Source organism: Trachypithecus francoisi, unplaced genomic scaffold, assembly GCF_009764315.1.
Source record: "Trachypithecus francoisi isolate TF-2019V2 unplaced genomic scaffold, Tfra_2.0 Lachesis_group15, whole genome shotgun sequence".
NCBI classification, from domain to species: domain Eukaryota; kingdom Metazoa; phylum Chordata; class Mammalia; order Primates; family Cercopithecidae; genus Trachypithecus; species Trachypithecus francoisi.
Window position 1 is genome coordinate 98208544 of NW_022681460.1, and position 22008 is coordinate 98230551.

The window sequence follows — 22008 nt, forward strand, 5'->3', positions numbered from 1 at the left end:
AGATCTTTGCAAGACCACATGCTTCTCATCATTCAGCTTTCTCCGAGATACTGCTTGCTCAGAGAAGTATCCCTGGACCTCCTTCTAAGGCACCTTAGTGATTGCTTTCCTGCACAGCCTTTATCGCCATTAAAACATGATCTTTTGGCTGGGCACGTTGGCTCACGCCCGTAATCCCAACACTTTCGGGAGCTAGTCATGAGGTCAGATCATGAGGTCAGGAGATCGAGACTATCCTGGCTAACACAGTGAAACCCTGTCTCTACTAAAAATACAAAAAATTAGCCAGGCATGGTGGCGGGCATCTGCAGTCTCAGCTACTTGGGAGGCTGAGGCAGGAGAATCGCTCAAATCTGGGAGGCGGAAGTTGGAGTGAGTTGAGATCGCCCCACTGTCCTCCAACCTGGGTGACAGAACGAGACTCTGTCAAAAACAAACAAACAAAAAAACACAACAACAACAACAACAAAAACACATGATCTTTTAAAGTTACTTATTATCTGGGATACCTGCTAGGCTGTAGGCTCTGTCAGGAAGTGTCTGAACACTTAGGTCCTTGATAAGCATTTGCCAAGAAGGGGAAGGGATGGGTAGATGGGCTGGGCTGTCCGCAAAGTTGAAGCTCACCAGACCCCAGCTTCCTTCCTTCTGGGAGGCTTGAAAGAGATAAGTGTCAAAGTGTCCAGCAAGGTAAATAACCCCCTGCTCCAAAGCCTGGGAGGCTCATTTTCACCCCACTTAGCAGTGAATTATGTTACCTGCTGGTGAGGACAACTCGGGGAGGCCCATAATTACTTCCCTGATTATTCACAATTGAAGCGATCACGGCTAACTGATGGTGTTCCCACAAAAACCTGTAGGAGAGCCAGGCCATTTGGCAGCGACTGTGTTCCCAAGAAGGCAGATCAATTTCCGTTTGATTTGTTTAAAAATAACAGATAAACAATGCGGAGCAGCTTGCAAGGTTTGGGTTCCTCCTTTCCTAAAATTTGGGGAAAGGAGGCCGTTTGAAATTACCAGTTAGGAACAAAACAGGCAGATCACATTCGCGGCTCAGTCGGATTCCCCTATAATCAGAGCTAATAACTGTATTTTTCTGCTACTAAACAATTCTGTTATTTTAAAGCTAACTATACCGAGCTGGCTAAATAATACTCAGGGGCTGGCCACAGAGAAGACTCCCTCTGAAATGCAGTGATGATGCCCATTTTTTCCTACTTCGTTCTAATTTTGTCCCCGGCTGACAGGTGACCTGCTGACTCTTGCCGGGAGAGAGGCCGGAGGGGTGTCCAGGGAGATTTTTAGAGAAACCTAGAATGTCACACCTTTCCCCAGAATACAAAGGGAACCAACACGTTTCCTCAAGGATCATGAATTTAAAAGGCTTCTCGACCTGAATTCACTCATAACCTGAGCTCTTCTTTGACCTCTGCTATTTTCCAAATATCTAAATTCTGTCCCTTCCTCAGTTAAGTCCTTCATTGACTTCCCACTGCCATTAAGATATGCCTAAGTCACTTAAGTGGCTGGCATGGCCCAGTCTGCCGGTCCCTCACCTATTTCTCTGGCCCCAAATTCCTCCAACCACCCCCAACTCCCTTTCTTTCATGTTCCCACCATAGTGAATTATGATCTGCATGGAGTAGCATGATAGAGGCTATGGACTCTGGCAGCCAGGCTGCCTGCTTCTAACTCTAGCTCCACCATTTATCAGCTGTGTGACCTGGGACAAGTCATGTGACCTCTTTGGGCCTCAGTGGCCACATTTAGAACATGGGAATCATGGAAGTACTTGCCCTGTAATGCAGCTGTGACTATAGATGCATTCACAACTGCACGATGCTGAGATGGTGGTTGGTGCAAGCCCAAGTGCCTGGCAGAGATTGGTCGTTTGCATTACTTTTTGTTTGTTTTGGTTTTTGGAGATGGAGTTTCACTCTTGTTGCCCAGGATGGAGTGCAATGGCGCCATCTCGGCTCACTGCAACCTCTGCCTCCTTGGTTCAAGCGATTCTCCTGCCTCAGCCTCCCAAGTAGCTGGGATTACAGGCACCCACCACCATGCCTGGCTAATTTTTGCATTTTTCATGGAGACAGGGTTTTGCCATGTTGGCCAGGCTGGTCTCGAATTCCTGACCTCAGGTGATCTGCCTGCCCCAGCCCCCCAAAATGCTGGGATTACAGGCGTGAGCCACTGCCCCTGGCCAGCACTACTCTTCTAAGGTGCTTTTTTTTTTTTCCTTTTTGCATATGTGGTTTCCTTTGTTAGGATTACTCTTTCTGCCCCTAATTCTTTGTCCTCTTGTTTGACTCATCTTTTGATATTTAGCTTAGACATGACCTCTGCCCGGGATCCTTCCAGATGCCATAGCCTTCCCCTGGAGCCAAGAACATCCTCAACTTCCTCCACCATAGACATCTCCCCCTGTGTATTGTAATTACCTATTTGTGTGTGCGTGTCTTATCACCACGACCAGGGCTTCTCACCCTCAGCACCACTGACCTATCGACATTTGGGGCCAGATTATTCTTGATTGTGGGGACCATCCTGTGCACTGTAGGATGTTTGGCATCACCCCTGGCCTCTACGCACGAGATGACAGTAGCAGCCCTCCTCGACCCTTAGTTGTGACTATGAATAATGTCTCCAGACATGGCCTAGTGTCCCTGGGTACAGGCAGATATGAAATTGCTCCTGGTTGAAACCACTGCACTAAACTATAAGCTGAGGGGACAGGAAATGTGTCTTTCTCATCCCAATTCTCTAAGCACCTAGAATAGCACCAAGTGTTTATTTGGTCCTTAATTAATGTCTGTGGAATGGAAGAATGGGGATTCTGGGGCTGGGAGCAGTGGCTCATGCCTGTAATCCCAGCACTTTGGGAGGCTGAGGTGGGCGGATCACCTAAGGTCAGGAGTTCGAGACCAGCCTGGCCAGCATGGTGAAACCCTGTCTCTCCTAAAAAAAATACAAAAAATTAGCCAGGCGTGGTGGCACATGCCTGTAATCCCAGCTACTTGGGAGGCTGAGGCAGGAGAATCGCTTGAACCCGGGAGGCGGAGGTTGCAGTGAGCTGAGATAGTGCGATTGCACTACAGCCTGGGCAACAAGAGTGAAACTCCATCTCAAAATAATTAATAATAATAATAAGGATTCTACAATGAGCAGCAAAGCAAGTCAGGTCAAAGTGAAAAGACCTGAGTTCCTCTCCTGGATGTGCCAGTCCCTGGCTGCATGACTTGGAGAGGCCCAGTTTGGTTCTCTGGAAGTGACTTGAATAAGCATCCTTGTGTGGTCCCAGATAGCAGCATCAGCATCACCTGGGAATTTGCTAGAAATGTTCATTTTCTGGATCCCCCAGACCCAGTGAATCAGAATTGCAGAGAGGAGCTCTGAAATTTGTGTTTTCACAAGCTCTTTAGGAGTTTCTGATTCATCCCCACTCAGTTCTCAGATCACCCCTGGCTGATCTTAGAACTCACCGGGAATGCTTTTTTAATGAAGGATGCTTAGGAGGCTAGATTTTCCCAGTCCAAGTGATAAGAAGCTCTGGTATTCAGGCTGGCCATCGGTGTTCTTCATCTGCTTCAGGTGATTCCAGTGCAGACACAGCCAGGACTGAGATGTTCTCAACGCGCAGAGCCTGTTCTCAATCTCTGTGCTTCCCCCATTAAAGCTTTTGGGAACTGCATTAACTCTTTCAGTCCACCAGAGGGCCATTTACAGCGCTGGGAAAGGGACGGGGTTATCATTTCAGGGCATGGGGCACATGGAGCCATAGACCCCACAAATACACAGGTAGAAGTAAGTGTCCAAGACCTTCCTCTCTAGCTCTACCTGGAAAAATACCAGACCGGAGTGTGAAGCATCAGAAGTGACTCTAAGGGTTGACTCACGCTCTTGCAATAACCCTGGGACAGCCAAGAGGAACAGGCCAACCTCAACCAGGATTCTCTATTTAACCCACTAGTTTTAAAAGCCATGTTCAAGAATCCTCTCTATAAATTTATTTTTGAAACCCTCCGTGTCCCTGGGTTCATGAAAGCTTTTTTGTTCAGAAGGTGGTTGCAGTTTAGTATACAAAGTAGATGCGAAGTCAGACATACCTGTGTTTCTGAAAATACTGTTTCCCTCCTCTGGAACTCAGATTTTATTTTACTATTTTATGTTTTTGAGACAGAGTCTCGCTCTGTTGCCCAGGTTGGAGTGCAATAGCATGATCATGGTTCACTGCAACCTCCACCTCTGGGTTCAAGGGATTCTCGTGCCTCAGCCTCCCGAGTAGCTGAGATTACAGGTGCCTGACACTACACTTGGCTAATTTTTGTATTTTTAGTGGAGATGGGGTTTCACCATGTTGGCCAGACTGGTCTCAAACTCCTGACCTTAGTTGATCCACCCACCTCAGCCTCCCAAAGTGCTGGGATTATAGGCGTGAGCCACCGTGTCCAGCCTGGACCTCACATTTTAAATGAGGGTTATGAAGCTTAGCTGGCTAGGTTGCAATGAGGTTCAACATAGGTGAACAGGTGAAACACCAGCCTAAAACAGTCGCTTAGTAACTCTGCGGTTCTCAAAAGCACCCTGGAACCAGCAGCGTCACCAGGAAACTTGCTAGAAATGCACATTTTCAGGTGTCCCCCGCCTCATCACGAGAAAAATACTGAATTGGAAACTTTGGGGGTGGAGTAAATAACTTAGCCTCTCCGAGTCCCAATTTTCTCATTTCTAAAACCAGTATAATAGCAGTACCTGCATCTCAGAGACCCACTGTAAGGGTTAAATGAGCTATGCACACCAACTTCTTAGCACAGTGCTGGCATACAGCGAGAGCTCAGTAAATGGTAGCTTTCATTGTTACTGCAATTACTATCATCTTCAAAGCTCCCTGCCCCGTGCAAGCCTTGGAAAGAACTTTTCATTAAAACTCTGCACAAGTATCTCTTGTTGAACTTTGCAAAATACCGTGTTTTGGTTCTGAATGCTCCCTGTGGACTACAACTTGCAGAACAGGAGCTTGGAACACCAATATGCCCTGTGAATACCTCGGCCAACATTATAACTCATTCTGAGAGATGCCATCTGTATTGGTCCGTTTTCACACTGCTATAAAGAACTTTTCTGAGACTGGGTCTTTTATAAAGGAAAGAGGTTTAACTGACTCAGTTCTGCATGGTTCCGGAGGCCTCAGGAAATTTACAATCATGGCAGAAGAGGAAGCAGGCACTGTCTTCACAATGCGGCTGCAGAGAGAGGGAGAAGCACAAAGGACTAACTTCCAAACTCTTACAAAACCATCAGATCTCATGAGACCCCACTCACTATGGTGAGAGCAGCATGTGGGAGACTGCCTCTGTGATCCAGTCACCTCCCTCCCTTGACACGTGGGGATTACCGGTCCCCTTCTCAACTCGCGAGAGTTACAATTTGAAATGAGATTTGGGTGGGGACATGGAGCCAAACCGTATCACCGTCGCTTGGAGCAATACAACTATTTATCGTAGAGTCCCATTTCGGATTGTGATCTATTTAGTTCTACCAGCTGTCAGAAAGACTGGCTTTCCCTCCACCAACCAGGAACAAGCTAAATGGGCTTGGGGCAAGGAAAAGAACAACAAACAAACGGCAAATAGGACCTGAAAAATATTCCACCCATGGTCACAGAAAATGAAAAAGATACCGCAGGAGGGAAACCGAGTCAGCTCTGAGTGGCCTTGCGGCAGTGACAGAGAACTTTCCAGACGAATCCATGGAGGGAGAGGGGTGTCTGATGTTTGCATCTACCAGCTGTCAGTGAGAGCTGAATTTTCAAGGTGGAAGAGAGAGAAGTGGAAGGTGGGATTGAAATTTACCTTCAGGCAGATTTCAATAATCTGGGTGAGAAGTGGAGAATCCTCAGCTGGGGACAGTTACTTTCTGCAAAAGTGGGCTTTCCTGTCTTTCTCTTTTCTTGCAGGGATTATTTTCCTGCTCACATCTCCTGAGTCTCCCCCAGTGGCCCCAGCGTCTAAGATCCACCTTTCCCTGAGGGCTTAACTGGTCATAAGCTAAAAAGAAGTTGAATGAAGGTGGGGCTCTCTGCAGTTATTAAGGGTTGAGAATGCAAATGCCTTGAGAGGGAGGAATTTATCTGAAACATATGAGCAACAGGAACAAAGGACACTGAGGACTAAGGAATGCATGCCTCACCTAAAAGCATTTAAATTGAAACACACAAAGCCAATTACATTGATAAAACTAATGAAATATATGATATTAATATATAACATACATATTGCCTGTGTGACTTAAATGCATAATAACAATAAGAATGGCAGCATGGAACTACATTCCAGTTGCTGTGGCCCCAAAAGGATGGCTTGATTGTACTTGTTCCCTCTTCCTGGAAAGTAGTGGCTTTTCATGATCTTTCAGCTGAAGAAGCAGCACCGTGCTGCTCTAAGTGGTGCTGACAGGGATTTATTCAAATGTGAATTAGACGAAGCTGGTTTGGACAGGCGATGAGGTGGGGAAAGCTGGGACATTCCTCCTGTGACAAAGTCCTTTCACAAGCAAAGACTCTGCAGCCCAACAGTGATCCCTGGGCGTTTCAAGAAATCCATTAGGCTTGAAGTCTGAATGCCAGCTCTGCTACTTTTAGCTGCATGATCTTGAACTTGTTCTTAATGTCTCTGACTCAGTTTCCCCACATGGAAAATTGGGAAGATTACACTTACCTCTTGGAATTGCCATGAATCAAAGACATTGCTGACTAAGTGTCCAGCAGTGTACCTGACACACAGTAGACTTTCAACCAGTGGTTCTTATTGATACTATTATTATCATTAATTACTGCTACTGCCACTACATCCCTCCAAAAATTGATCCAGGATGGGTGTGTCAAATGGCAGGGTAAATTATTGTTAAGAATGGAGGAACAGCAGACTCTAGAATTTTAGGAGAATGTGTTATTCCTAGGAGATGCATGCTGTGGTATTAGGGGTGAAGCATCATGATATACGAAATTTACTTTCAAATGGTTCAGAAGAACATTGTGTGTGTGTGTGTGTGGTGTGTGTAGAAAGAGAGAGAGCTCTTGAGAGAGCAGAAATTGCTGTGTCAACAATTTTGAATCTAAGACAAAGGATATGCAGATGGTCACTATACTATATTATTCTTTCAGCCTTTGTCTGGAGCTTCCTATGTTCAAATCTTCACTCTCTCCATTATGTATGTATGTATGATGTATGATGACTTCTGACAAATTAAAGAAACACTCAGTGCCTCGGTTTCACCATCTTAAGATGGGAATCATTAAAATGCCTAACTCAAAGGGCTTTTGTGAGAACGAAATGCGTTAATGTACTTAGAACCATTTACGGAATTAAGTGCTCAATGTATGCTAACACCATAGTTAGCTGTTTGTGATTAGATACGTGTATAAATAGATGGGTTGATAGAGGTGGATAATAAGGTGGGGAGAGGAAGGAGGGAGAAAACACTGAAAGGAAAGCAGGGAGGGAGGAAGGAAGGAAGGAGAGAAGGAGGGAGACAGGGAAGGAAGGAAGGAGGGAGGGAGGGAAGGAAGGAGGGAGGGAGGGAGGGAGGAAGGAAGGAAGGAGGGAGGGAGGGGAAGGAAGGAAGGAAGGAAGGAAGAAGGGAGGGAGGGAGGAGGGAAGGAAGGAGGGAGGGAGGGAAGGAAGGAGGGAGGGAGGGAGGAAGGAAGGAAGGAAGGAAGGAAGGAAGAAGGAGGGAGGGAGGAGGGAAGGAAGGAGGGAGGGGGGAGGGAAGGAAGGAAGGAAGGAAGGAAGAAGGGAGGGAGGGGGGAGGGAAGGAAGGAAGAAGGAAGGAAAGAAGGGAGGGAGGGAGGAGGGAGGGAGAAAGGGGGGAGGGAGGGAGGAAAGGAGGGAGGGAGGGGGAGAGAGGGAGGAAAGGGGGGAGGGGGGAGGAAAGGGGGGAGGGAGGAAGGGGGAGGGAGGGAGGAAAGGAGGGGGGAGGGAGAGAGGGAGGAAAGGGGGGGGAGGAAAGGAGGGAGGAAGGGGGGAGGGAGGGAGGAGGGAGAAAGGGGGAAGGGAGGGAGGAAGGAGGGAGGGAGGGAGGGAGGGAGGGGAAAGGGGGGAGGGAGGGAGGAAAGGAGGGAGGGAGGAGGGAGAGAGGGAGGAAAGGGGGAGGAGGGAGAAAGGGGGGAGGGAGGGAGGGAGAAAGGGGGGAGGGAGGGAGGGAGGAAGGGGGAGGGAGGAAAGGGGGGAGGGAGGGAGGGAGGAAAGGGGGGAGGGAGGGAGGGAGGAGGAAAGGGGGGAGGGAGGAGGGAGGAAAGGGGGGAGGGAGGGAGGAAAGGGGGGAGGGAGGGAGGGAGGGAGGAAGGAAGGAGGGAGGGAGGAGAGGAAGGAAGGAGGGAGGAAGGAAGGAAGGAAGGAAGAGGAAGGAAGGAAAGAAGGGAGGGAGGGAGGGAGGGAGGGGAAAGGGGGGAGGGAGGGAGGAAAGGAGGGGGGAGGGAGGGAGAGAGGGAGGAAAGGGGGGGAGGGAGGAAAGGGGGGAGGAGGGAGGGAGGAAAGGGGGGAGGAGGGAGGGAGGAAAGGGGGGAGGGAGGAGGAAAGGGGGAGGAGGGAGGGAGGAAAGGGGGGAGGGAGGGAGGGAGGGAGGAAGGGGGGAGGGAGGGAGGGAGGAAAGGGGGGAGGGAGGGAGGAAAGGGGGGGGAGGGAGGAGGGGGGAGGAGGAAAGGAGGGAGGGAGGGAGGGAGGGAGGAGGAGGAAAGGGGGGAGGGAGGGAGGGAAGGGGGAGGGAGGGAGGGAGGAAAGGAAAGGGGGGAGGGAGGGAGGAGGAAAGGGGGGAGGGAGGGAGGGAGGAAAGGGGGGAGGAGGGGAAGGGGGGAGGGAGGGAGGAGGAAGGGGGGAGGGAGGGAGGGAGGAAAGGGGGGAGGGAGGGAGGAGGAAAGGGGGGAGGGAGGGAGGGAGGGAGGGAAGGAAGGAGGGAGGGAGGGGGGAAGGAAGGAAGGAAGGAGAAGGAAGGAAGGAAAGAAGGGAGGGAGGGAGGGAGGGAAGGGAGGAAAGGGGGGAGGGAGGGAGGAAAGGAGGGAGGGAGAAAGGAAGGAAAGGAGAGACAGCCGGAATATCTCAGCACTCACAGTGAGTAATGTTTTATTTGTAGTTTTCAGTAACCTTCAAATTTTCTGCACTTGGCATAATTTACTTTATCAATGACGTAAATGTTATTACAAATATGTATGTAAATTATATAATGCCCCTACCCCAGTTCCAGCCTGTAAACCCAGCTGAAGACTGTTCTTTCCACACAGGTGTTCATCACTCCTTGTGGGCGTGGGCAGGAGCTTGGAACAGCAGAGTTTTTGAGACCTGGAGTGATCCCCTGGCACCCAGAGTAGAGGTGCCCTTGCTTCCCTTCTGTCTGCTCCTTCTCACTCGCCCTCCAAAGTCAATTTCAGTGCCATGCCCTTGTGGATATGGGAGTCCTGTTCGGCCGAGGATGGAGCCTCTCTAATGGTAATGCATGCAGAATAGGACTGGCACCTGGATTGCATTTTAAACACATTCCACACCATTAGGCAGTCCTCATCATTCAGAGGAATGACAGCAGAGTTGCAGGGGCCTCCAGGCCCAGCGACAAGCTCAGCCAGTTCATCCGGTCGGGGCATCCTGCAAAGAACCTTCAGCTGTGAAGTGGCCACTCTAGGCATGGGTGGGGAGACCTGATGAGGAGAAAGCAGCCTGGTGTCCGCCTCTTGGGAGTGTGAATCAAGATTAGGGGGCCAAGCCATGAGGAGCATCCCAGCCACTCTCCCGTGGGCACAGATTCTATCCACTGGAATAATAAGTGCTTTCTTTCTCACATGCCTCTCTCCAACTTGCTCTAGCACTGCAGCTACTCTAACCTTATTTTCCTTTCTCCAACACACCTGGAACTTTCCTTATGTAGGACCTTGACACAGGCAAATCCTTCTCTCCAGAACATTCTTCCTTCTGCTGGTTCCCTTCTTGCTGTCCAACTCACCTCCCCAGGAAGGCTTCCTAGATCCCGTAATATCAAGAGGTTGCCCCTACCTCATTGTCTTTTACCATTTATTTATCCACTTATTTAGAGACAGAGTCTTGCCCTGCTGCCCAGGCTGGAGTGCAGTGGCGCAATCTTGTCTTACTGCAACCTCCGCCTCCCAGGTTCAAGCGATTCTCGTGCCTCAGCCTCCCGAGTAGCTGTAATTACAAGCACCATGCCCAGCTAATTTTTGTAGTTTTAGTAGAGATAGGTTTTCACCATGTTGGCCAGGCTGGTCTCAAACTCCTGGCCTCAAGTGATCTGCCTGCCTGGGCCTCCCAAAGTGCCAGGATTACAGGCGTGAGTCACTGCACCTGGCCTTTTATCTTGATACTTTCTTTTTCTCTGAGTCTCAGCTTCCACCTTTGTAAGTGGGGTAACAATCATGCGGCATGTGCTCTACTTGGTCAACTTTTCTACCATGTTCTCCATTCCTTTGGCTGATCAGTTGGTTCTCATGTCCTCTGTCTGGATTCAGTCAATGAGAGGCAGGCAGAGAGGAGATGGGACTATTGATTGATCCCCTGGGCTTACCCACTTACCTGTTGGGCGGCACTGAGTTCCTCTTTTCAAGCTTTCTGATGGACAGCTGTGTTCTTGGCTCTATTAGGCTGGGGCAAAAGTAACTGTGGTTTTTGCCATTACTTTATTTTTTGTTTTTATTTATTTTTTTGAGAAAGGCTTTCACTCTGTCGCCCAGGCTAGAGTGCAGTGGTGTGATCTCGGCTCACTGCAACCTCTGCCTCCTGGGTTTAAGTGATTCTCCCACCTCCCGAGTAGCTGGGACTATAGGCACCCAGGATGCATCCAGCTAATGTTTGTATTTTTAGTAGAGATGGGGTTTCACATGTCGGTCAGGCTGGTCTGGAACTCCTGACCTCAGATGATCTGCCCGCCTTGGCCTCCCAAAGTGCTGGGATTACAGGTGTGAGCCACCGTGCCCGGCCTTTTGCCATTACTTTTAATGAAAGCGTCCCTGCGGTGCTCCTTCAGCACCAAGGGTGGTAACAGCTCCTGATGTGGCCAGTGCCTCGGTGCTTCACTGTCCCTTGTTGGTTTCCTTGGGCCCTGTCCACACCTTTGTAAATCATCCCTTCGCTGCACTAGCCTCAGTAATCACTCAGACTGTGTCATTTGCTACCCACCAGGACCCTGATCCACACAATAATAGTCCCTATCTCATATGTTGTGAGGATTAAAGTGATTTCAGTGCAGGATACATAGTGCTAAGATTATTTGCTATTATTTTCCTTCCTCTCACTTATCACACTTTGTACTTGGTTGCAATGCTAATTGCTCACTAGTTTTCCCTCTGGTTGATCGACAATTTGCATGAAGAGGGAGTCTCCATCTGTGCCTGTTCGTTCAACCTCGTGATGGTCCAGTGTTAGATGCAAAATAGGTCCTCAGAAAGTATCTGATGAGTGAATAAATGAATGAATGAAAGAATGACGGCTGGTTTTCACTTTCCAAAGCACTTTTATACATCATGTTGAATTGTGTGGTGGTATGCATATTTGATTGTTTTTGTTTGATAAACACAGTAATTTCACAAGGCTTTACCTATTACATTACCCTCTTTGATCCATGAAGAATAGAGTCACAATTTAATAAATAATTAGACTGAGAAGAATGGAGGGAAAAGTAGAAGGGGGAAATGCTGCCTGAGAACTTATGTGCCCAGGTTGTCTGTTAGCATTTGACGGACATGATTTATTTTGATTTTCACAATGGTTATTATAATGACAGAAGCATCATTATTCCCTAGTTTACATATGCAGAACACAGGATAGAGAACAGCTGGAAGGCTCACCCGTGGTTACTGTATTAGTCAGGGTTCTCTAATGGGACAGAACTAACAGGATAGATGTATATGTAAAGGGGAGCTTATTAAGGAGTATTGACTCAAACAATCACCAGGTGAGGCCCCACAGTAGGCCATCTGCAGGCTGAGGAGCAAGGAAGCCAGTCCAAGTTCCAAAACATCAAAAGTAGGGAAGCTGACAGTGCAGCCTTCAGTCTGTGGTCAAAGGTCCAAGTGTCCCAAAGCTGAAGAACCTGGAGTCCGATGTTCCAGAGCAGGAAGCATCCAGAAAGGGAGAAAGATGGAGGCTGGGAGCCTTAGCCAGTCTATTCTTTCCACGTTCTTCAACCTGCTTTTATTCTGGACACGCTGGCAGCTGATTAGATGGTGCCCACACAGATTGAGGGTGGGTCCGCCTCTCCCAGTCCACTGACTCAAATCTCCTTTGGCAGCACCCTCACAGATACACCCAGGAACAATACTTTGCACCCTTCAATCCAATCAAGTTGACACTATTAACCATCATAGTCACCAAGCTGGAGGGTCATAGAACTGGACTCCAGACCTTGTGTTTCACTCCAAATGTCACGCTTTTCCAACAGCAGTTATCCCACTGAGAGACCCCAGAGAGTCTCTTATACATGCATGCAGGGAAAGCTATAAAAAAGTATCTGTTTGTAATAGCAAAACAAACAGCAGCAACCCCACGTGTCTATGGGGATAGAAAGGGTAAATAAACGGAAACATTTCAACACTGAAATAGTGTGGCCATAAATGTGAATGAACTAGAGGTGCACATATCACCTGTAATAAGTGTGAGGGAAAAAACAAATTGCCAAAAAACGCCTTAGTGTAACACCATTTTATATCAAGGTTTACAAATACACAAAACACTGCTGAGGTTGGGAGTGGTGGCTCATGCCTGTAATTCCCGCACTTTGGGAGGCTGAGGCAGGCAAATCGTTTGAACCCAGAGGTTCGAGACAAGCCTGGGCTACATGGTGAAACCCTGTATGTACCAAAAAATACAAAAAAAAAAAAAAAATTAGCTGGACATGGTGGTGCATGCCTGTGGTCCCAACTGCTCAGGAGGCTGAGTTGGGAGGATCAGCTGAGTCCAAGAGATCAAGACTGCAGTGAGCTGAGATGGTACCACTGTACTCCAGCCTGGGCAACAGAGGGAGCCCCCATCTCAAAACAAAAGCAAAAACAAAAACAAAGCACTACCGCGCTTTATTTAAGGATACAACTATGTCATTACAAAGTGCTCACATTCAAGGAATCACATATACCAAATTCAAAATTGTGGTAGAAGGGATTGGATGATACTTTAGGGGAGTGACCTAGGGGTCTCCGTGGTTCCTGTGATGTTTCTCTTAAGCAGGGAGGGGGTTTGTTATATTATTTTATACTTTTTTCTTCTTAACAGAAACGTTTCATTTATCAAAATGTGGTACCTTGCCTAAGGACACCCAGCTGGTTAAGGATGGAGCTGGGCATGTACATAAGCCTTGCGTCTCCTGGCTCAGTGCTCTTTCCCCTACAGTGAGCTGTCCAAAAACAGGGTAATTATCTCCCTTGTGCAACTTGGGAAGAGGTGAAATGCAATGTTGAGTGACCCTTCCTTGCTTCCTTCCTTCCCTGATTATAGCCTTACCAACACCCCGGATACCTTCTTTTAAGTTGTTCGTGTTGCCTGCCTCTCGGAATATAGTGTGGTTTCTGCACAGCTTCAGTGCAAAAAAGAGAAACTTCATTTCATTGACTCAATCAGAACGTCTCAAAAAGATCAGAGAAAGTAACCATCCCATCAAGAAGCTGCCATGGGGCCGGGCACGGTGGCTCATGCCTGTAATCCCAGAACTTTGGGAGGCCAAGATGGGCCAATCACCTGAGGTCAGGAGTTCGAGATCAGCCTGGTCAACACGGTGAAACCCTGTCACTACTAAAAATACAAAAATTAGCCAGGTGTGGTGGCAGACGCCTGTAGTCCCAGGTACTTGGGAGGCTGAGGCAGGAGAATCGCTTGAACCTGGGAGGCAGAGGTTGCAGTGAGCTGAGATCATGCTACTGTACTCCAGCCTAGGCAAGGAAAAAAAAAAAGGAAGCTGACATGGCAGGCACTCTTGTTTGCCTGCTCAATGATCCTGTGTTAGCAGGGACTGTCTCCTATAATATAAGTCCAAAAAGGGGGCTGCTCATATTCCCAGCCTCCCCATGGCATGGCTGGTAACCTCATCTCCATAAAGGAAAAATCTGCTGAGGGGTTTCTGGGAAATACACGCTCTGTTGGTAAAAAGGGAGAGATGCAAGAACGCTGCCATCTCTCTTTCTGCTTTGTATGTTGTCATGCAAGAATGTGATGTTTGGAGCTGTGGCAGCCACCTTGTAACCATGAGGAAAGGACCAAGAGAATAATTGAGAAGCTATTGCTGACCTGTTGAATAATCTCAAGCCACCTATCTCTCAATTGCTTCTTAAGTTGGAATAAAAATGAATCAATATTGTTTATCCACTTTTACTCTAGTGTTTTCTTATTAGCAAACAAAATCACATCACCTGACTCTCCTAAGAAAAGAAAGATAAGCAGGTCTGTAGTGCAGGAACAAATCATCTAGACACACGCACTTACATGCCATCTGCACACGTGCTTAGATGGGATCTAGGATAAATAGAAGTTTGCCAATCCCTTGATTAGTCCTTACCATAACTTCTACCTGTTCTCTGGATGAGAGTCAAAATCTTTGGCAAGACCTTCCAGGCCTGGCCCAACTGGTCCCTGCCTGCTTCCTGCCTCAACCTGGGTCACTCTCCCCATATGACTCACAAGGTTCCCACACATAAGTCTTCTTGTTGTTTTATTTTGGTTTGGTTTCTCCAGTTTGCCAAAACTTTGTCAGTTCAGGGCATCTGCATCAGCTTGTCCCTCTGCCTCAAAAGCTCTTTCCCTCACCCTTTGCCTGGATAACTTATTCTAAATCTTCCATTTTTGCCTTAACAATGATTTCTTCACGGAAACCTTCCCATTCTTGATTCCTAGTATTTATATGTCGTATAGGATGATGTTTTCTCCTTCATAGCCCTGATCGTGCATTATATTTTCTTCTTTTTCTATGCATTTATGTTTATTTGACTGTCGCCAACAATGGAGTTTAATTCCACTGGGGCAGAGACTGTGTTGGACTTCAGTGTCCCTCCACTCTAACTCAAAATATGCGTCATCACCCTATTTTCTCAAAGTGAAGGTCTGGGCAGATCACCTCCATTTTCAAGACTAGTTAAGATAATAAATGTGGCTGAATGCAGTGGCTCATGCCTGTAATCTCAGCACTTTGGGAGGCCAAGGTAGAGGGATTGCCCGAGGCCAGGAATTTGAGACCAGCCTGAGCAACATAGTGACAAAAAAAATTTTTTTTTAATTAGCTGGACGAGGTGCTATGTGCCTGTAGTCCCAGCTACTTCGGAGGCTGAGGCAGGAGGATTGCTTGAACCCAGGAGTTCGAGGCTGCAGTGAGCTATGGTCGCACCACTGCACTCCAGCCTGGGTGACAGAGTGAGACACTGTTTCAAAAAAAAAAAAAAAAAGAAAGAAAGAAATGCTAGCCAGTATTACTATTATGTCTATTCATTGCCTAGAGTTAAATTTAAATTCCTTAGCCTGGCATTTACGGTCACATTTAATTCATCTCCTTCTTCATTCATTCAGCAAATAGTTATTAAACACCAACATGTTCCAGGCACTGTTCTAGGCAATAACATACCTTTCCTCCTTTATCTTCCCTCCACTCCTCACTAAGTCATCTGCCATTCAGAACACCTCAACTTCATTCACATTACTCAAGTTTTTCTCTAAACCACATAGTAAATACTGTTTTATATATTTTTCACTCAAATTCTTTTACCTAAAATGCCTTTCTCATTCTGTATCTATCCAATAACTCCTTACCGATCTTTCAAACTCCACCCTCAATATTTTATGCAAACATATTTATTAAGCACCTTTTATGCACATCCTGGTCTCATACGTCGGATTGGACATGCAAGAGACCAGGAAGTGCATAAAAAGCACTTAATAAATATTTTTGCAATCAGAGATTCCCCGGGGAGATGGGGTGGCCACAGGTCACATGTATGGCTCTTCATGGTACCTACGCAATGTCTGACACATAGTCAGTGCATATGGTCTGCGGAATTGTGGGGAGGAAAACACAGCTTGAGCAGCCTGTTTTGCTTGCAAGGCTTTAAGCCTCTGAGCAAGAGTCTCCAAATGTTTTTGATCATGAACACCTCCCTCCAAAAAAATGAATGGGCACCCCAGTATTAGACTGATTTTATATTTACACATTGAATTATATACTCTTCACAGGATAATGCACAAGCCAAAAAAGAGACTTTGAAAGCATGAGATTAAAGAAAGTAAAATTCAGTAGAAATTCTCATGGTTTTCATCCGGCATTTCTTGGACCAAGCTGTGCACTCCCATTTTAGAGACTGGTCTAACCTCAGAAGATAACTGACTCTGGCTCACATGGCGGGGCTATGAGTATCTTTCTGGAAAGGCAATGCATTTTCACTACAATGACAGAGAAGTATCTGGCCTGGGGCTTCTACGTCTGTCGCTTCCCATGACCCTGGTGTCTCTGTTCATTGGTGCTTCCTTGGATCTTGCCCCTTGAACCTAACAGATTAGCTACTTTTTTCCTCTTCTTCCTTGCCTCATCCATGACGTGGAATTGACCTCTTCTATGACCTGGAATTGATCTGCCTATCATCGAAATAATTGAAATTGAATTATTTCCATTATAATTTCATTGAAATAATAAGCAGCAGGCTGTCAATCCAGGTTGAATTTGAGAGCTGGCTAGGAAGGTATTAGGCCCTTCTCTTGGGTTTTTGCTGCGGCTGAAGCAGCAACTTCTCAAGGTAGGTGGGGAATTTCTGTGAATGTCTCATGCTTAGAGAAAGCAAACCTGCCAGGGGACGTGTCCTGATACTGTTTTTTTCTGTGCGTCACAACAATTTATGAAGAGCCACACCATCGCCACCCCAATCCTGCTGGCTCCTCCTCAAGGCAAAATGAGTTTCAGCTGCTTCCCCAGGTGTCTCCAACCAGCCCCACCTTAGCAGAAAGCAGCCCCCTCAGAAACTGCCTAGCCTTCATCTCTGACACCCTGTCAAGGCCAGCACCCTGAGTCTGGCCTGGGCACATCATTTAGGCCTAGGGCTTCAGCACAAATGCTTTGCTAGGTGGCGCCTCTGGGAGTGGCCAGGAGCTTGGGAGTAAAACCGTCAGATATCCTATTAGGATATAACCAGCTCTTTTCACGGCCCGGGCCCTGCATGGCAGTTAGGGTGACCAATCCTCCCAGTTTGCCTGAGACCGTCTCAGTTTAGCACTGAATGTCCTGTGTCTTGGGATATCCCTCAGTCCAGGAAGGACTGACTACCTAATTTGCAGGGTCCAGTGCAAGATTAAAATGCAGGGACCTTCTTCAAAAATGATGAAGGTTTTCAAGATTGTGATAACAGGGTGTTAAACCAAATAAGGTGCCCTTTTGAACGTGGGGACCTATGTGTTTGCGCAAGTTCAACACTTATGAAGACAGCCCTGGTCCTAGGCAACTCATGATGGTTGCTAACTCTACTCCCTATACAGAGATCCAGAAAAAATAATGCATTGTGAATTTCACGAGGTTGTTGGTTTCTTACAGAAACACGTGCTGAGACAACAGCTCTTGCTCCCATCTTTCTATCCTCCCCACACCGATGCCAGAGCTTTCTGAAATACGAAATCATGCCACACCCCAACTTAAAGCCCTCAAGGCCCTCCTGCCATCATATTCTCAAATGTGACTAATAATAATAATACAAATTGGAGACTCCTGGTATTGACTTAAGTTATTTTTACTATACTGTTGCTTAAATATGTGCCAACATAAAACTCGGCATAAACTTTGTATGCTAATAGCTCTTATACAATGGTAAAATCACACTTATAAATTAAAACAATAAGACTATAGAACCAATAAAATTCAAATGAACAACATTCATTTAATGGGACAGATGAATTTGTTTTGCCAAAACTAAAACGCCGGCTCGCAGAGCGATTATGGCCTCGGGTTGGCTGCAGCAAAGTGGGTTATTTTTCTTTTTTCTTTTTTTTTTTTTTTTTTGAGACGGAGTCTCGCTCTGCCACCCAGGCTGGAGTGCAGTGGCCGGATCTCAGCTCACTGCAAGCTCCGCCTCCTGGGTTTACGCCATTCTCCTGCCTCAGCCTCCCGAGTAGCTGGGACTACAGGCGCCCGCCACCTCGCCCGGCTAGTTTTTTGTATTTTTTTTTAGTAGAGACGGGGTTTCACCGTGTTAGCCAGGATGGTCTCCATCTTCTGACCTCGTGATCCGCCCGTCTCGGCCTCCCAAAGTGCTGGGATTACAGGCTTGAGCCACCACGCCCGGCCAAGTGGGTTATTTTTCATGGAGGTGCTTCTTCATGCTCTGGTCCCCACATGGCTTAGATCCTTACTTGGGACCCAGCTGGGATATGTTTGTTTGAACACCATGACCTGACACTCTTTGAACCTTACTTGATACAAAATCACCCTTTGTAGATCAAATCCACCTCTGATCTTTTCCCATTAACCCCTGATGCTTTCAGACATACTGATTGGCACCAGTGGTATCATAAATAAAAATGCAAGCATGGGCAGTGAAATCCCATTGCAGTGTCAGGTTATAAATAGGCCACCCAAATAAACTAAAAATGCCTACATTAATTTAAAAACCTCTTATTGAAATAAAAAGAATATAACAATAATTAGCATTTGATGAGCAACTACCATGTGCCAGGCACTGTTCCAAGAACTTGGCTTGTGATAACTTATTCCATCCTCACAACTCTGTAAGGCCAGCACTAGTATCATTGCTACAGGACAGAGGAGAAAACTGAGGCTGAGAGAGGTATGTTGACTTGTCCTGAGTCACTCACCATGTGTGCAGAAGTTTTCTAAGAGAAGTCCTCAATATGAACTCACAGACCTCTGATCAAGAATCAGGGATCTTGTGGGGTTCCTGGCTCCAGCCTGGGATCACTAGCCCACAGATTGAAGTTAAAGCCCCTGAGCTTGGCAATAGAAGGCTTTCTTCATCTCGCCCATTGACTTCCCATCCTTTTCGCATTCTGATCCTCTTCTCGTTGCACCTCTATACTTCTGGGCTATCTTGAAACTCCAAGAAGACAGCAAGCTCTTTGACACTTTTCATTACATTTGCTTGGAAGTCTTCCCTCTGCCTGGAATGATCTTACCCCTTCTCACCTAGAAATGGACTGTGTGTTCTTCAAAATGCTCAGGAGCATCTCTCTAGGGTGCTGCTCCCAAATACAGTTGACTCTGGAACAACACAGGCTTGGAGTGTGCTGAAGTTCACATCCATTTATACCTGAATTTTTTCGATAAAATTTACACCAAGTGTGCCTGCCTCTTCTGCCTCCCCTTCCATCTCCTCCACCTCTTCCACTTCTGCCACCCAAGACAGCAGGACCAACTCCTCTTCTTCCTGCTCTTTGATTTAACGTGAAGGTGACAAGGTTGAAGAACTTTATGATGATCCACTTCCATTTAATGAGTACTAAATATATTTTCTCTTACTTATGACTTTCTTAATAAATTCTTTTTTTCTAGCTTACTTTACTACAAGCATACAGTATAGAATACATATAACATACAAAGTATGTATTAATTGACTATGTTATTGGTAAGGCTTCTAGTCAACAGTAGGCTACTAATAGCTAAGACTTTGAGGAGTCAAAAAGTTATATGTCAATTTTCAACTGTGTATGGGGTTTGCATCCCTAATCTCTGCATTGTCTAAAGGTCAGCTGTAAGTTCTTTGGGATCCCACCACACCAAAGTCTCCCTTCTCTTCTCAAAGACATCATTATCCTCCTCACGGCCTGTGCCCTGGCAGCCTTACAGAGCTGAACCAACCAGATCCTTCTCCTCCCGAGGTTTTAAACTAAGACTCCCAGAGCCTGTGGGAACTTGAAGTCAGAAGCCATGCTATGATAACAGCTAGCACTTATTTAGTGCTTACATTGTGCCAGGCCCTGTTCTAAGGCCATTGCATGTATCACCTTATTTCAAGGTCACAGCACTCCTACGCGGTGGATAGCATTGTCTCCCCATTTTACAAGTAAGAAGGCTGACGCACAGAGAGGAGGATGAATTCTCCATGGCTGTACCAACAATGGAGCACCTGCATGTGCATCCAGAGTCCATGCCTTGAGTGATGACAACTTACTGCTCCAGTGACTGCAGGAGAACTGGAACTGGGGCTGGTGTAATGGCGAAACCACAGGCAATGTGGAAATATACAAGATCAGAAACTGTGGAGTGGGAAAAGAAGCTGGTTCACAGTGAGTAGAATAGGCCATATAGGTAGACAGAAGCAAAGGCAGGATAAAAACCAACCCTGAGATGCAGAGAGAGTCTCTGTCCTAATTGTCCTAATGCCCCAGCCACTGCTCAGCCACCTGCTGTATATCTTGTTTGGAGCCCAAGTCTCTCATGCAACTTTTCCTTTCTTTTCCATTGACTCGTTTTTTAAAACCTGACTCAGACTGAGTAACATTTTTTTTTTTCCTTATTACCAATACTATAAAACTCCAACCACTGGAAATTCACTAGCTCCAATGAACTCTAAGGCCCTGTTGCTATGCATTTTTGCCACACCTAAAAGGAAGCTCACCTGCTGGCTCACCAAGCAATAACTCGGTCATACTTACGCTGAACTTTTTAAGCAGAAGTGTGTCTCATGCAACACTTAAAACATGTTTATACTAAAAATTATTTGCTGTTTATTTGAAATTCAAATTTAACTGGCTGATCTGTATTTTATCTGGTAACCCTAATCTGGAATTCTATGAGAAATGCAGACATAGAATTCTTGTCAACAGTAGGCTATTAATAGTTAAGACTCTGAGGAGTCAAAAAGTTATATGTCAGGCTCCACCCCAGAACTAATAAAACAGAATCTGCATTTTTAACAAGATCTTTGAGTGGCTCATGTGCACATGGAAGTTTGAGAAGTCTGGCTAAAACATGAATTAAAGGCTGTCCAGAGACAGTATAGTAGCTCCTTGTCCACCAGAGACCCAAACCCTTCTTATCTTTCCATTCCAATATACTTACCTCATGCTTTCTATCCTTAAGGTCACTTCGTGGTGAGCTGCAGAGGTTGCCAGCATATGTCTGGCCTCCAGATAGAATCAAAAAGAAGATGCCAAGAGACATTTCCCAAACCCCATAGAATGGCCTCCACTCCCATCTCATTAGCTGTTCCTATTGCAAGGGGAGCTGGGAGATGTAGTTTTTCCATTGGGCCCAGGATGCTTCTGTGACTTAAGTGTATGTCTGTGGGATTGATATTCAACAGGAAGCAAATCTCTGCCATTTCTTCTCCCTGAGAGTTAAAGTTAAGAAGATCTGTTCAGGTTGACCGGGGGTTCTGACCAAAGCAAAGAGGCAGGGAAGGGCAACAAGACCCCTGAAATAAGATGAAAGAACAAGGGAGTCCTAGCTGTGTTCTAGACCTAGTATAATTATAGTACTCAGCTCAGCAATAGATTCTATGCTTTCACAGAGAGGAGATATTTTGGGTGTACTTTGGCTGATGTAGAAAGCTCTGGCAGGCACAGATACCCTAAGACCATGCTCGTGCTCCAGAGAACAATGACTGATTGCAGGAGTACTAGAGTTATAATCTTGCAAGGTTAAGCACAAAACACTGTTGGGTATGCTGGACCCCAAGGAAGTGCAACTTCTGCTGGGATTTAGCTTACAAAGGGGAGTGTGGTGGAACTGTGCAGAACCGGTCTTCAACAGCGATGTCATGTGGCTGCAAGAAGCAATAGCAGTGACAGAGCAATCAAACTCTAGTACTCTCTGCTCGTTGTTGAAGATACCTGGTTCCCTTTAGACTACATAAGCCCTTTAAGTGTGAGGACCACTGAGGATGGTGCTAAATGGAGTATCAACATCTCTCTGGTAAGAATTTCCAAATGTTTAATTGAAAACAAAAATGAGTCCAGGCGTGGTGGTTCATGCCTGTAATCCCAGCACTTTGGGAGGTGGAAGCAGGTGGATCATGAAGTCAGGAGTTCAAGACCAGCCTGGCCA